Genomic DNA, 17480 nt, shown 5'->3' with positions numbered 1-17480 from the left:
TGGTCCCCAGCACCCTATATCTTTCCTCACCCACACCCTCTCCCTCCATCTGCCTATCACCCACACACTCCTACCAGTTCCCCTTCCCACCTCGCTCCCTTTTATTCCATGCCCCACCACCAGATTCCATTATCACTTCCGCCTATCACCTCCCAGCTTCTGACATCATTCCTGCCCTCATCTGCCTATCACCCTCCTCACCTGGGTCCACCTATCACCTGCCAGCTCTTGCTCCACCCCTTCCTTACACCTTTTTAGGCTAGCTATCTCCCCTCATTCTTTCCAGTCCAGATGAAGGGTCTCGACCTGAAATGTCGACTGTACATTTCCCTCCATAGATGCTGCCTGACTGCTGAGTTCCTCCAGTGCTTTTTTGTGTTGCTTTTATTCCACCGCTATTTAATTGTTGCTGTGGTGCGATTGAACTTGTCTGTCTTTAGCAGCACTTAACTTTGTGATCTCAGTGACACGTAGTGGGTTAGTGAGTAATGTATTGATCAGTAAATAGCTAGAAAATGTGACCAGTTATGATCTGAAATCTAAACTACAGCGTATCAAAAGATTAGTCAAGCATCCAACCATCTGCGTTTTCATTTGCAATGTAAACATTGCACTGGGTTGAATCACAATTGTTCACTACACACTAGGTGTGCCTATTTATTTAACAAACAGGCAATCACAGACTCAAAACCGCATATGTAGTTATTGGGCCAGGTTGCAACTACCTGCCCTGGATCCAAATATCATGAAGGCTGAAGCAGTCTGTTTTGAGCTGACCTTGATGTCATCAAGGGGTTAATTTTAACATGCACCTTTTCTGTCAGTGTTTTTCCTAGTCGTATAGTGGCTGATGCTATTGACTTGGAATGCTCTGCTGGAAAGGTGAGGCAACCTGATAAAATAATAACTTTCGACAGGGAATTGGATACGTGCATAAAAATGAGGAAAAAAAATTGTAAGACTGTGAAAGAACACAAGAATGAGCTTAGAGGACTTTCCCAGAGCTGACACTGGCACAGTCGGTCAAGTCTTTTCTGTGCTACAAGGTTCCATGTATTTTCTCGTTTTAGGGATGTGAAAGAAAATATTTTCCTAGCATTGCACTAGTGTAATGAGTTTTCAATTCTACCTCAAGGCAGACAGTAATAACTTGTTAAGAACATACAAATTAGGAGTAGGGCATTGATTGTAACTTCAGCTCTTCATTTCTCTCTACCCAAGGTAACCTTTAATATTCTCGATTACATGTATCTAGCTATATCTGCTTTAAAATTATTTAAGGTTTCTGCTTCCACAGCCCTTTAGGAAGAGAGTTCTAAAGACTTGCATTTTTGCCTGATCTCTGACTTCAATGTGCCTTATTTTTTAAACAGTGACCGTTTAGTTTTAGATTCACTAATGAGAGGAAGCATCTTCTCCACAGCTACTCTAAGACCCCTCAGGATCTTGTGTTTCAATCACATCCCCTCTGATTCTTCTAAACTCCAACAAATATAAGACTAGCCTGTCCAATCTTTCCTCATTAAGTAACCCACCCTTTCAGGGTATTAATCTAGTAAACCTTCTCTGAACAGCTTTTAAAGCATTAACATTTTATATAAGAAGCCCATTGCTGTGCAGATTATTGTAGATGTGGTCTCACCTCTGCCCTATATACTGAAGCGTAACCTCCTTACTTCAGTTCTCCTCACAATAAACAATAGTGTTGTTAGCTTTTCCAACGACTTGCTGTATTTGCCTTCTAGCCTTTCACAAGTCATGTACCAGGACACCCAGGTCCTTCTGCAATCTCACTGCAGTCTGTTGCCATTTTAATAATGTTTTTGTTTAAAGTTTGCCTGACAAAATGGACAATTTCATAATTTCCTATGTTATGCTTCATTTGTCAGACCTTTTTGCCACTCAGCCAGTTGCAAGGGAAAATAGATTGTGCCACCTTTGCAACTTGTTTTTCTGATTGTAATAGTGAAGCCAGAGAGAGATCAGACCATGAGGTTTTGGATTGTACCGGTTTCCTTCCCTGAAGACATGAGAACAAAGGTCTTTAATATCATCTATTACTAAGGTTAGTTGGAGTCTGTCATACAGCATAGAAATAGGCCCTTCAGCCCACTGAGTCTACGCCTATCATCAAGCACCCATTTACACTAATCCCATTTTATTCTCTTACATTCCCATCAACTTCCCTTGGATTCTGCCACGCACTTACAAATTGGAGGGGGCAATTTACAGTGGCCAATTAACCTACCAACTCTCAAGTCTTTGGAATGGGGGAGGAAACACAGCACATGGGATAAACCCACGTGGACATGAATGTGCAGACTCAACACAGCTAGCACCCGAGGTCAGGATTGAACCCATGTCATTAGTGCTATGAGGCAGCAACTCTACCAGTTGTACCTTTGTGCTGCCTCCCTAGTTTTTTTTTCAAATTCCAGATGACTAATTGAATTTAGTTCTACAGTTGCCATGGTGGGATTTGAACTTTCATCTCTGGAATGTTAGTCCAGGTCTCTGAATTATTAATCTGGTATCTTATTTGTTATACTGCCACTATATCCAAGTATCAGAGCTGGGTGAAACTGTTGAAGAATGGAGAAGGTCATCAGCCTGAAACATTAAACCCCCCCCCCCCCCCCACACACACACACACACGCTTCTAACTTGAATATTTCCAACATTTTTTACTCTTAATTATGATGAACATCCCTGTTTTCCTGCCGATTATGTTCATAGTGAGTGTTAAGTAAAATGATGGGTGTAGGAACTGTATTGTTAGGCCTTGGATATTTAATTATCTTCTGAAGTGACAGTTGAACATTTCGTCGTTCAAGAGATGGTTCCTGGAAAGAGTGCCAGTTCTTTTTTTTATATAAAGAACAGGTGGCAAGCCAAATGGACTGTCTTGTCTTCCTATTGCTGTGGCTAAGTCATTGTTAATCTTCCCAAGTGTTATTGTTTGTTTCTATTGGGCAACCAAGGTTTAACACATCAGTGCATTTAAAGATAACCAATTTAAATCTCTAATCTGAACCAAAGTAGTCATTCTCAACTCTGAATTTGTTTCTTTCATCTGACAAAGGAATACATTCTAGTGGTATTAGTTTTCCCAATCAACATACAGTGAGCTTAAGATGTATTAAAGGTGCGGTGTAGGTAGAAAAGGTGTAATGATTGGAAGATTCCTCATCTCCTCCCACTTGGAACATAGAACAGTACCGAACAGGCCATTTGGCCCATGGTGTTGTGCAGATCCTCTTGCCAATTTATACTAAGTGTCCTCCTGTGCATCATCCATATCCCTCCAGTCCCTTCATATTTGTGTGTCTATCTGAAAGCCTCTTAAACTCCACCAAGCTACCTGCTTCCACTACTACCCCTGGTAATCCATTCCAGGCACCTACCACTCTGTGAAACCTCCTTTCTCTCCCGCCCCACCTCCAACCCCACCCCCCCCCCCACCCCGCTCCCCAACCAAAACCTTAAAAGCATGTCCACTGGTGTTGACATTTTCTATGCTGGGGGATAGATTCTGACTGTCTACCCTATTTATGCCTCTCATAATTTTAAAATCCTCCATCAGGTCTCCCCTCAGCCTCCAATGCTTTAAGGAGATCGAGCCAAGTTTGTCCAAGCTTTCCTATGGCTCATACCCTCCAATCCAGGCAGCATCGTAGTAACCCTCTTCTGTACCCTTTCCACAGTCTCCACATTCTTCCTGTAATGGGGTGACCAGAACCGTGCACAATACTCCAAGTGTGGTCTGACTAAAGTTTTATACAACTGCAGCATGACTTCCTTACTCTTGTACTCAACACCCCTACCAATGAAGGCAAGTATGCCATATGCTACCTTTACCACTTCAGCCAAGTGTAGCCATTTTCAGTGAACCAAGGGCTTGGACCCCAAGATCCCTCTGTACTTCAATGTATTAAGGGGCCTACTATTAACTGTATACTTTCTCCTTTCATTTGACTTCCCAAAGTGCAATACCTCACACTTGCCCAGATTAAACTCCATCTGTCACTTCTCTGCCCATTATCTGTAACTGATCTATGTCCCACCATACTTTTTGATGCTCCTTTACACTGTTTGTAACTCCACCAATCTTAGTGTCATCCACAAATTTGCTAATCCACCCATCTACATTTTCATCCAAGTCATTGATATGCAATCACAAACAACAGAGGTCCCCAGCACCAATCCTTGCAGAACACCACTGGTCATAGATCTCCAGCCAAAATAACAGCCTTCCATGCCTACTCTCTTCTGTGGGCAAGCCAGTTCCGAATCCAAACTTGCAATTCACCCTGGATTTCGTGCATCTTTATCTTCTGATGAGGGAGGTTATCAAATGCCTTACTAGAGTCCATGCAGATAACATCTACTGCCTTGCCCTCATCAAGCACCTTTGTCACCTCCTTAAAACACTCAGTCAAGTTTGTAAGGCGTGACCTGCCCCACACAAAGCCATGCTGACTGCCCCTAAGCAGGCCATGCCTTTCCAAATGCAGATAAATCCTATCCCTCAGTATCCTCTCCAATAGCTTCCCTACCACTGACTTGAGGCTCACTGACCTATAATTACCTGGATTATTCCTATTTTCCTTGGACACAGGCACAATTTTTCCTATTCTCCAGTCCTCTAGGACCTCACCTGTTGCTAGTGAGGACACAAAGATCTTTGTCAAAGCCCCAGCAATCTCCTCACTTCTTTCTATATTCTGGGGTATATTCCATGCCCTGGGGATTTATCCACCTTTAATGCCTTTCAGAAGACCCAGCATATTAGCATGCCTCACTCTGCTTTCACTATCCTCAATCCTTCTCAGTAAACACCAACACACAGTACTCATTTAGTAACTCAGCTACTTGCTCTGACTCCAAGCACAAATTCCCTCTCTTATCCTTGAGTGAACCTGCCTTCTCAGTTATCCTGTTTTTCTTAATGGAAGTATAAAATGCCTTGATTCTCCTTGATCCTGCTCGGCAAGGAAATTTCATGGCCCCTTTTGGCCCTCCTAATTGCTTGCTAGGGCACTGTCCTGCTATCTTTATAATCCACAAGGGCCTAGTCTGCTTCCTTTTTCTTCCTGATAAAATTTAGGACCCCTCAGGTCATCCAAGGTTCCCTTATAATCCACAAGGACCTTGCGTATGCTTCCTTTTTCTTCCTGATAAAATTTAGGACCCCTCAGGTCATCCAAGGTTCCCTTGTCTTACCATTCTTGTCCTTGCTCCTTACCAGAACGTGCCGATCTTGAACTCTGATCAGCTGGTCTTTAAACAACTCCCACATGTCAGACGTGGACTTGTCCAACAGCAGCTGTTTCCAATCAATGCCCCTCAGCTCCTGTCTTATCCTGTCGTAATTTGCCCTCCCCCAATTTAGTACCTTCCTGCAAGATCCAATGTTATCCTTGCTCGTAACTATCTTAAAAAAAAATGGGTTGTGGTATCTTCCCAGAATGTTCACCCACTATCAGGTCTGTCACCTGGCCTGGCTCATTTCCCAAAACTAGGTCCAGTATGTTCTCTCCTCCAGTTGGACTCACCACATACTGTTTCAAGAATCCTTCTTGGATGCACTGAAGAAATCCCACCCAATCTAAACTTGTATTAAGGAATTTCCAATCAACACTGGGGAAGTTAAAGTCCCCCACTATAACAACCCTGTTATTTCTGCACCTTTCCGTAATCTGTCTACATATCTGTTCCTCCTCCTCTCGGCGGCTTTTGGGAGTCCTGTAGTATAATCCCATCAGTGTAATTGCACCTTTCTTATTTTTGAGCACCCAGATTGCCTCTGTGGATGAGCCCTCCAGTATGTCCCCTCTGACTGCTGCTGTGACATTCTCCCTTATCAATAGTGCAATCCCTCCACCTCTTTTTACCCCCCCCCCCCCCATCACATGTAAAACAACAAAACCCAGGAACGTTGAGCTGCCAGTCCTGTCCCTCGCGCAACCAGGTGTCTGTAATGGCAACAACATCATAATTCCACGTACTGGTCCAGGCTCTAAATTCATCATCCTTACCCATAATACTCCTTGTGTTGAAATAAACACATTTCACCCATCAGTCCCACTGTGTTTATTAGCCTGTACCTTGCCGTCCTTCCTTTCTGTCTTACTTGTTATACCACCTTTCTTGCCCTCAACCCTACCTCCTGTTGTCCTGCTGCTGTGGTTCCCATCCCCCTGCCACTCCAGTTTAAACCTTCCTGAGTAGCACTAGCAAACCTCCTCCTTCCTGTACTACTTCACTGTTGCTACTTTGGACCCAAGGTTGCTGAAGTGACTGGAACAGCTGTAGCTCTGAGGAATTTTCCTCACGTAGTGTTGGAGAGTGATGCTGCTAGTAGCTATTTTGAATTAAGACCTTGCATGTAGTGGCAGGATGTCTGTTTTTAGGAAGAAGTCTTGGGAACTGAACAAAAAGTGAGGCTTGTAATATCACATCTTTGTGCTTCATTTGACTCTGCAGAAGGAAAGTGTAATAAAGCAACTAAGGCTTGATCTGTTTTCCAGCTGAGCTCTTTCTGGATGTGTGAATGTCATTATCGATTAAAGCAGGATTATTTCTGACATCATGGAATAAATGGATTACATGTCTTTGAAGTAAATATTAAGGCAAAGTCTTGTTGGGTCATTGCAAATAAGACACATTCATTGTTTTCTCTTGCGTTATATTTATTACTAAGCTCATGCTTTAAAGGTGCAAAAATAACAATGTGAAGCATAAATCTGTCAGTTAGAATCAAGATGGATGTCTGTTATTTGCTGTCCCAGGAAGGCATGTCCTGAGTAAGCTGCTCACAAAAAGAATATTGGAAAAAAAATAGGCCCTTCAGCCCACCATGTCTGTGCCAAGCATGATGCCAAATTAAACTATTCCTTTCTACCTGCGGATGATCCATATTCCTCCATTCCCAGCCTATTCATGTGCCTATCTGAAAGCCTCTTGAACACCACCATCAGATCTGCTTTCAGCGCGTTCCAGGCACCTACCGCCTAAGGTCTTAAAATAAACTTGCCCTGCACATCCCCTTTAAACTTCTCCCTCTCGCCATAAAGTGATGCCCTCTAGTATTTGACATTTCTACACTGGGAAAAAGATTCTGGCTGTCCACCTTTTCTATGCCTCTCATAATTTTATAAACTTATCAGGTCTCCCTTCAGATTCCACACCACAGAACAATCCAAGTTTGTCAGAATTGAGAGCATTCTTCCCGGATGCTCCAGGACTAAATTTCAAAAAGGTTGCATGTGCTTCCTTGTGCAGTAATATTTCTCTATCCCTCTGCCACTCTATCCCTGCAACTAGTTTCTCCTGCTATGTAGTCTGCCAAGGCACTGTCTTGGCTCATGTGGAAACAGGTCAGTTGGATGAGGTGCTGGTTGTTTGCCATTGCCCATGCGTTAGCAGTACATGAAACCAATTGAAGAGGGTGTGGATATAAAAGCTGGAGTTGGATCTTAATTTCTTGGTGCAGTTATAGTGTTGGTAAGAGGGAGCAGGTAGTACATGAGACCCTAAAAGGTGCTTAACCCAATGTTTGCGTTAACATGTCATTTTCAGGTTTCTTGCCCAAATAGCAAGAAACTGAAGAGCTGTGGTCAATAAATGGAAGCAACAAACACCCTGTACCTGGTCACACCTTTGCAAGAAAGTACCTGAAGTCTCAAAGCCACATCCTTAATGCAGTGACATGTCGCTTACTCAGTCACGATCAACAAATGTGTCTCTCTATCCATCCATTCAATCCATGCCATACCTCTTGTTCACAGGGCTGTTTTTTTTCCCCCCTCCTAATGAAATAAGACAGAACATCAGAATGCAAAATACAAGGGAGAAGCTGGAAGTGACCCTCCAGCCAGTACTACCATGCAGGAGTTGTGGCAGGCACCCTGGCAGACCTTTACATCAGGGTCAACATACACGTCAAGGTGACCGAGTAGTTTCTATGTAGGCGGAGGAAAAATGGATTGCCTGATGAACCCCAAACTGCCTCTATACCTAAGCTGATCAACTCAGGGGTAGACATTGTAAAGTGGGGCATTGCTACTGTACTTGTGAAATATCAGCGAGAGGCAGACCCTTGAACATGTTTTGTCCACTGTTTGAGGGCAGGCTCTGTACAGTTTGAGTCAGCTCGGGAGCTTTGAGTTTGTGCTTGACAATGGAAATATCTATGACTTTGGATAGCCATGAGGAAAAATATGAATAGGTGTGATGGAGACCTGCAGGAATAGATTTCAAATTTGATAATTAAAAGGGATACTGCACACAGTTGATGATTTTCAAAGGCTGCAGCTCATTTTAAGTGACACCTCCCTGGATGCCAGATGAATCTATTCCCCCACTGTTGGTAGGAAGAAGCCTGCCAGTGAAAGAACATGTGGCTGGAGTTTGCCAATGAGATTAGCAGTAAGAGTGTTGTGCCAGCCCTGTGGATTCAATGCTGAAGCCATTTTACTCACCTAAGCAGACTGAGCATGGTGGCACCTTCATCTATCTACTGAGCCACAGAAGATGCCACCCTCCCCTGCGCACCAGTTCACCTTCTCAAGCCTACACCATGTAACTCCTCACACTAACATTCCTTAGTTGGTGCACTCTTCACTTCACCATTAGTCCACCTACCACATTCTTAACGCAGTATCTTGCCTCTTGCTCAATTATATCTAACAAATGCCTCCATCCATCTATTCAACATATGCCATAACTCTTATTCACAGTGTTTCTTCTTTCCCTTCTTGTGACTTGAGGCAGAACATCAGGATGCTGAATACAAGGGAGAAGCTGAAAACTGGAAGTGACTCTCTTGCTATCTCTAAACTAACAGCTGCAAAGAAGAGGCTGCTCAACCTCAATGGAATTGACACGTTTGTGCCTTCGAGATGAAGGCTTGTCAGCTATCAGATGACAGAATTAAATATCAGCCAGTCAAATAGCATACTCTCAATGGCCTACTGCCAGCAGTGAGTGAAAATACATGTATAATCTCCTAAAACATTATGTTGATGGTTCTCTTCATTTCTGTAATCTCTCATTTGGTCTTTGTCCAGCAGGAAGTGGCCCTGAGAGACACACTGAAATAAGGGCACTCCTCCTGGGTGCACCATCACAGGACTTATCCAGGGCGTGCAGCACCTCAGTTGGTTGCACTTCATTCAGTCTGCACAGGAATATTGCTGTCATCACCTGGTGATTGCCATTTGTCATTGCTTGTATGGTTAGTGTGGATGGGGTCAGTGGAGACTGTTGGACCCTTTGTGGTCTGCTCAGTTGGATGCCTGTACCCGAGGGCCATGAACAAGCAGTAGCAAAGAGTATACAAACTACTAGGCATACTACTTGCAGAAAGATTGGCGGAGAGTGGTTTGAGCATGATAGGTTTGATGTTTGCAGAGCTTTGCAGTAATGGGACCCCTGCTCTTTGTGATTTTTACAAATGACTTGGGGGAGGATGTGGAAGGATGAGTTAGTAAGTTTGCTGATGACACGAAGGTTTGTGTTGTTGTAGATAGAATAGAAGGTAGCTGTAGGTTACAACAGGACATTGATAGGATACAGACCTGGGCTGAGAAGTGGCAGATGGAGTTCAACCTGGAAAAGTGTGAAGTGATACACTTTGGAAGATCGAATTTGAAGGCAGAATACAAGGTTAATGGCAGGACTCTTAACAGTATGGAGGAACAGAGGGATCTTGGGGTCCACATCCATAGATCCCTCAAGGTTGCCGCGCAGGTAGATAGGGTTGTTAAGAAGGCGTATGGTGTGTTGGCCTTCATTAGTCGAGGTAATGTTGCAGCGCTATAGAACTCTGGTTAGACCACACTTGAAGTATTGTGTTCAGTTCTGATCGCCTCATTATAGGAAGGATGTAGAAGCTTTCGAGAGAGTGCAGAGGAGATTTACCAGGATGCTGCCTGGATTGGAGAGCATGTCTTATGAGGGTAGGTTGAGTTAGCTAGGGCTTTTCTCTTTGGCGAGGAAGAGGATGAGAGGTGACTTGATAGAGGTATACAAGATGATAAGAGACATAGATCGAGTGGACAGTCAGAGACTTTTTCCCAGGGTGAAAATGGCTAACATGAGGGGGCATAATTTTAAGGTGATTGTAGGAAGGTATAAGGGGGATGTCAGGGGTAAGTTTTTTTTTCACAGAGGGTGGTGGGTGCGTGGAACGCAGTGCCAGTGGAGGTTGTGGGGGCAGATACATTAGGGACATTTAAGAGACTCTTAGATAGCCACATGAATGATAGAGAAATGGAGGGCGATGTGGGAGGGAAGGGTTAGATAGATCTTAGAGCAGGATAAAATGTCGGCACAACATTGTGGGCCGAAGGGCCTGTACTGTGCTGTAATGTTCTTTGTTCTAATGTCTTTGTCCATGGATAGAGAGGCCATGTGCATGGAACATCAAACATAGCAATCAAATGAGTGGCCTTCACTAAGATCTGCCGAGTGCAAATGTCACTTTAGTTCAGATGTCTGATACCTAAGCCTTTGCCATTCAATGACTTACTCATCAGCAGCAAAATGCTCTCCAGCTCATTACTAAAGACCTATACGAGAATCATGAAAAGGAGACTTGTCTCAGAGCTCTTTCATTTCTCAGCACCAGGTCCACTCGACCCAGAATCTTGTTCTATCCAGCTACAAATGTTTGTGAACACTCCATTTGTAGAGCCACTGTGCCAGAGATTACTTCTGAGTTGCATCTCTCTTTCAGCTGCAGGTATGTGACCAGAAGCCTGATCCAGATCCTGGTTATTCTTAGAAGCTCAAACTAATCCAACAGGCTAGTGCCTATGGTGATCTTGGCTAAGTACTGTGATTAAAGCCTTTGACAGAAGCAGGCAACTAGTGGTTTCTTTCCTTTTCGGCACATTTGTGTCAGAGTTTCACTTCATTAATTGTCATTGTGTTATCTTACTGCTTTCACTTGTGAGATCCAGCAAGCCAAAGAAACACATGAAGTGGTGAATTTGCAGATCATGTTAGTATTATTGTAATTGACTAATTAATATTGAAATAGTGTATAAAAATAAGGTGTTGATAAGGCTCTATGGGGCAGTGGTGAGACCTCATTTGGAATACTGTGTGCAGTTTTGGGCCCCTGATCTTAGAAAGGATGTACTGATGTTGGAGAGGGTTCAGAGAAGATTTAAGAGGGTAATTCCCGGAATACAAGGGCTACAATGAGCATTTGTCGGCTCTTGGACTGTATTCATTGGAGTACAGAAGAATGAGAGGGGACCTCATAGAAAGATTTTGAATATTGAAAGGATTGGACAGAGTAGATGCGGCTAAGTTGTTTCCCCTGGTGGGTGAGTCCAGGACAAGAGGGCACAGTTTTAGAATAAGAGGGTACCCATTTAAAACAGATGATGAGAAATTTCTTTAGCCAGAGGGTCATGGATTTATGGAATTCGTTGCCACATACAGCTGTGGAGGCCCAATCATTGGGGGTGTTTAAGGAAAAGATTGATAGGTATCTAATTAGTCAGGGTATCAAAGGATATGGGGAAAAGTCGGGGAATTGGGGCTAGATGGGAGAATAGTTTAGCTCACGGTGAAGTGGCGGAGCAGATGCAATGGGCCAAATGGCCTACTTCTGCTCCTTCGTCTTGTGATCGTGAAATCATCAACAACCAACCTCTTTCAAAGGGTTGCTTGTACGCAGACTAACACCACTGCAGTTAAAAGCCAAAAGTTGGTGGGTTGGAACCAGATTCCCAAAGTGCAATCATTTTCTGCTATTCTTTTAATCATTTCTTTCCCTGCCCCCAAGCCAGTGCTCTATTTCTTAAAATTTAGTCCATTATTGCAAAAGACCTCAGTCCAATAAATTTTTGGATTTTGTGCATTAGTTTTAATGATGTGTGTGCTTTTAAATCCCTTTTATCTGCCACAGCTAGTCTCTCACCATGAAGAAAGTATTGTGATTCATCTCTCTTGGATCCAAAGCAGAGGCTCCCACACCCGCCTCCAGTTGAGCCTAATCTGCTTTGCTTTTGTCCACACACAGCCTGACTGCATCGCTTTGTGTGGAAGAAAGGACTAAGCTAAGATTTGCTCTGCTGTAGAACAGTGTTATTGGCAGGCAGATGTTCCTTCATCCAAACTAAAATACAAAGTGAGAAGGTAAGACCACAAAGTAGGTGCCTCAGGAGCACTGTTGCCAATCAGAGAATACATCTTTTGTGCCTCCTCTTTCTAACTCCAAAAAAAATACAGACCAAAATCACAATTCCATGGATTCATCTGCAAAATCTCTTGTGCAGAACCCTCTCAGGTGTTCTTTAGAATTCTATACTGGCATTTTCCAATCCACCTTGTCTCAGGCCTTAAAATTAAACCTCTGAGGGCATTTGGTGCTGGGCTTGCTAACGCTGCCTGCACCCTGAAAAATATTTTTTTAAATTAAGTTGAATTTGCATATCTTGTTTTACTTTTAAAAAAAAGTATTGAGCAGAGCAAACTTCAGGTGGAGTGAGAAAGATGACAGAATGAGCAGACACCTGGCAAATGTCAAGGGAGGGGTTCCTGAGAACAGTTAATACCATTCCCATGTTTAAAAAGGAAGGGTGAACAAGTGCCAATGCCAGGAGACTAGTTAGCTTTAACTTCATTGCTGGGAAAGATAATGGAATCTATCCTATTGGGTTGGGGCTTCCTGAATTGAGAATGAGGTTCTACTGTATTTGTAATCACTGTCGGTAAATGTTGTGGCTCATGGAAGGTAGCAGCAGGCATTGTGGATGCTTTGGGCTGTTCCAGTAAATCACAGCCTATGCTGGCCAAGGAAAGCTTACTTCTTCTTTGCATTTGAAACATTTTTTTAAAAAAAACAGGCAAGGTAATGAAGGATTAGTTTATTATTACACTAGTGTCACTTGCCCCAGAGAGTCTGACTGGGGTACACAATGAACATGTTAAGATTTGGGGGACTGATTTCCTTAAATAGTCCATAACTGGAATTTTATTATGGTCACATGTATCGAGGTACAGTGAAGAACTTGTCTTGCATACTGTTCATACAGATCAATTTATTACACAGTACATTGAGGTAGTACAAGGTAAAATAATAACAGAATAAAGTGTAAGCTACAGAGAAGGTGCATTGCAGGTAGACAATAAGGTTCAAGGTCATAACGAGGTAGATTGAGGTCAAGAGTCCATCTTATTGTACTAGGGAATCGTTCAATAGTCTTATAACAGTGGGACAGAAGCTGTCCTTGAGCCTGGTGGTACGTACATATGCCCCATGGGAGAGGGGAGAAGAGAGAATGTCTGGGGTGGGTGGGGTATTTGGTTATGCTGGCTGCTTTACCAAGGCAACAAGAAGTATAGACAGAGTCCATGGAGGGGAAGCTAGTTTCCGTGATGTGCTGAGCTGTGTCCACAACTGTAATTTCGTGCAGTCATGGGCAGAGCAGTTGCCATACCAAGCTGTGATGCATCCAGATAGGATGCTTTCTATGGTGCATCGATTTAAAAATTGGTAAGGGTCGACAGGGACATGCCTTTACCCTCCTGAGGAAGTAGAGGCGCTAGTGAGCTTCCTTGGCCGTGGCATCTGTGTGTGGACCAGAACAGGCTTTTGGTGACGTTCACTCCTAGAAACTTAAAGCGCTCAACCCTCTCGACTTTAGCACCGTTGATGTAGACAAGAGCATATGCACCAAAATGAATAATCTGTTGTAGTTTGAGAAAGAAAATTCTTATGGCATAGTAGTGTCAAATAGATTTATTCCATAGCTGGAGTCCAAGACACAAGGTAATCACATAAGGATACCTGGATACGCATGCTCCATTACATCTGCGATGGAGTGGTTAACTTGTAAGCACAGCTTAAAGTGAACCAGTGACCCATTCCAGCTGGCACTTGGTGCTACAAATCACGAAATGTGCATTGCCACATTGTATCATGAGATGCTCTAACAACAAATTCACCAATTTGAGCAGATGGGAACCGATGACTCATCGATTACTCAGCCTTGATTGTAGTAATGCTGGCAAGGTTATATTACTGTGCCAGGTTCCAAGGAAAAGCTGAATGTTTTGACATGGATTTTGGAGTATTTTGTTACATAGGGAGGACCAGTTTTAAATTTGCTTTTCATGTTTGGAGATCAGCAATCTGCATAATAAATAGGTCAAATTTTGCAACTGGCTGCTTGTCTGTTTTTAGTGGCACTCTTGGCTTTAACCCCTGTCATTACCTTGCCACTTATCCTCCAGGATGGCTCCCAGTGGAGTTTGGCAGTCATTTTTATCATTGAATCCTTCTGTGGAGTTTGCTTCATTGCATGCAGAAGATCACATGGCATTTTTTGTGCATACTGATGATGTCAGCCTTAAACATTTACCCCCACCCCAAAAGTGCCCCAAGTGGTAATTAGGACTTCTGAATGCTTCAGCGATAGATTAACAAATCTCAGCCCTTTGCATTCACTGAAACCAAAAACTGCAGGCCACACATAAAAAGCACATATCTAACTTTATAGCTGTCTATAAAAAGTGTCACTAAAAAGACACATTGAACTTAGTGGAATGAATATTTTGCTTGCCAATAGTCATGCTGCTCATCTAACACCAAATATGAATGTCAATATTAATTGCAAGTAATGGTACAGATGGTTTCCACTACTTGACTTTTTTTGTTTTAAAAAATATTATGCAGGCATGTGTAAACATCATGTGTAGCTAGGTTTAGTGCACATGAAGGTATAAAACTGCATTTAGGAACAGAACTAAATATTGATAAGGCATCACTTCAAGTATGAAAATTGCACTGAGAGTTTGCCTATTTTGGCCATTGTCCTTCATTTTGGAGTGTTCGCCCAGATGAGAAATTATTGACAATCAGCCACAGATTCCATTTCAAAGAATCTCCCATAAATAGAAAAGGCTTCAAAAGGCACCATACTGTCCCACAGCAATTCATTGCAGAACAAAGTACTGTCTGCTGTGACAGTGTAGTACTCTATAATATAGAAATGTGTTAAGCTAACTTATTTTATCCTTGTGGTTGAGCAGATCTGCATTGTGACATGACTTGCAGTTAAGAGTGTAGTGAGCTGAACAGTGTCATAACCTGCCTGACCAGCACCAGGCCACACATACTGCCAATCATATTAGTGGTCACAAAAATTGTGATTAAGTTTCATTTATTATCAACAGTGTGGTGAAGCACCAACTCATGCCAGCATTGCTGGGATTACCAGTAGCAAGAACTGTCCTCCAATAGAGGGGCAGAGAGATTCTGCTGGGATGTTGAGCTCCACATGTCAAGGGACCAGCAGTATCAATATCGGAAGGTTGGAGGATCTCTGGACGTTCAGGACTCTACTGAGCTGCTGACCTTCTGACATGAAAAGCAGCTAAATAACTGCCCTCAGCAAATGGATGATTAATTCCACAATTCCCCAACCATATTCCTCAATCAAATGGAGCTGAGATCAAAACCATTTTACTCCCATATCAAGACTGAGTCATGGCATTCAAAAACAAACTGGATATAGCACTTGAAAGGGGGAAAAAAATTCTAGAGTTTTGGGGAAGGAGCAGAGGAGTATGTTGGATTTGACTATTTTAATTAGCTTTTTTAACATGTATAGTGTTTAATACATCTCAAGTGGCTGTACAAGGAATGGCCGCTTCCTAGCTTATTGGTTCGTCCATCAGGTGAATATGTGTTTTTTCGCTGGTTGGTTTGGCCATGGGTATCTAATAGGTTTCCTGATTGGACTATTGTTAGCTAAGGAGTACCTCTTATCTCAGGTATAAAAGGTGTTTTTTGTTAATCTCTCTTGCTCTCTTTTCTTCCCCCACCCCTATCTCATCTTTAGTTCCTTTTGTCTCTGCTCATCTCCTAGTAGCAGAGCTAATGTCATATACTCTGACTGTTTCTTTGTTTTAAACTTTCCAATAAAACTTTGTGAACCACCAAGTTGTTTTCAATTCATTCCTGGACTCCTGAAAGAACCTGCAGATTCGAAAATAACCAGATCCGACAAGTAGAATAAACTAGATTGAGTCAGCCCAAATTTGATGGGATGAATGGTCTTGTTCCGTGCTGTAACCTTTGAGATTTCTGGTGACCTACCCTTAAATATTACCTTAATTTTTTTCTGGTTTGGTTTGCTATTCATCTAACTTATTAGCCCTGTGAAAGGCTCTTCTCTGAAGAACTAGAATTAAGAACATGTTTCACTTGGGACTAAGTTAGTCATCAGGTACTTACAATATATTGCAACCATTTTGAAGTTCTGCTAAAATTTAAAAAAAAACATTTTTACAATTAAAAACCTCAAGATTTAATTATGAATCACAATTCACAAAGTGCACCTGCAAGATTTTTTTCACTGCAAGATCCCAAAATGTTTGGCATTCTTCAAAATACATGACAAGATGGAACAGAAACATGACAAAATGTGCAACAGGAGAACAGACAAATATAGAAGTCTCTAGGCACACGAGATGAATGCAAGGCTGGATTGCATCTGTTTTAACAGAAGCAGCCTAACAAGCGTAATAAACTTAGGACAATGATTAACTTATGGGAATATATCACAGAGACATGGCTGGAAAAATGGGCAGAACTGACAACTCTGTGTTCCATGGTATAGAATCTTTGATGGGGTGGACGGAAGAGTGTAAAATGAGGTATTGCAATATTAATCGAGGTGTTCATTACTTCAGAAAGAGAAGATATCTTCAAATGAGGCCATAAAGGTAGAATTTAGGAACAAAAAAGGGTGGTCACTTTGAGGTTGCTAAGGAACAGGAGAACTTGGTGTACACATCCCTGAAGGCTGCAGCACAGGTAGATAAGGTGGTTAAGGCATACGAGTTGCCTACCTTCATTAGCCTGGGCATAGAACATAAGAGCAGGGAGGTCATAGTACAACTTTAGTTAGGCCACAGCTAAAGTACTGTGTAATGTTCCTGTTGCCACATTAAACAAAGGGCACAATTGCAATGGAGAGTGTGCAGGGGAGATTCACCAGATTGTTACCTGGGTTTCAGCAATGTGAAAAGACTGGATAGGCTGGGTTTGTTTTCTTTAGACCACAGAAGGTTGAGGAGGGACCTAATTAAGGTATACAAAATTATGTGGAGCATCAGGTAAATAGCGAGAAACCTTTTCCCTAATAAAGGTGCCTTTGAGCAGAGGTCATAGGTTTAATGCAAGGAGTAGAATATTTAGAGGGGGTTTTGAGGAAGAATTTTTACGATAGTGGTGTTTAAGAGGCTGTTAGATCAGACACCTGAATATGTATGGAATCAAGGGGTATGGAGGCAGGCAGAAGAGAATTAGTTTAATTCGGCATCATGTTCGGCTCAGACATCGTGGGCTATAGGGCCTGTTCCTGTGTTGAACTGTTCAATGTGGTTAATTTGAGATTGTGGATATTAATTCCATAAAGATAAAAATGGCACAGAATATTAAATGGAAATTA

At 42.5% G+C, this 17480-nt stretch overlaps 1 protein-coding gene across 1 annotated transcript in view; it reads left to right on the top strand.

Annotated features, from left to right (window-relative positions):
- Window positions 1-17480, top strand: part of ppp1cb (protein phosphatase 1, catalytic subunit, beta isozyme) — an 89488-nt gene that overhangs the window by 57217 nt on the left and 14791 nt on the right. The gene's annotated exons all lie outside the window — the stretch shown is intronic.

This window comes from Pristis pectinata, chromosome 10 (assembly GCF_009764475.1).
Source record: "Pristis pectinata isolate sPriPec2 chromosome 10, sPriPec2.1.pri, whole genome shotgun sequence".
Classification (NCBI taxonomy): Eukaryota; Metazoa; Chordata; class Chondrichthyes; order Rhinopristiformes; family Pristidae; genus Pristis; species Pristis pectinata.
Note: the sequence above shows the minus strand (reverse complement) of the source record. Positions and strands in the feature narration are given on the sequence as shown.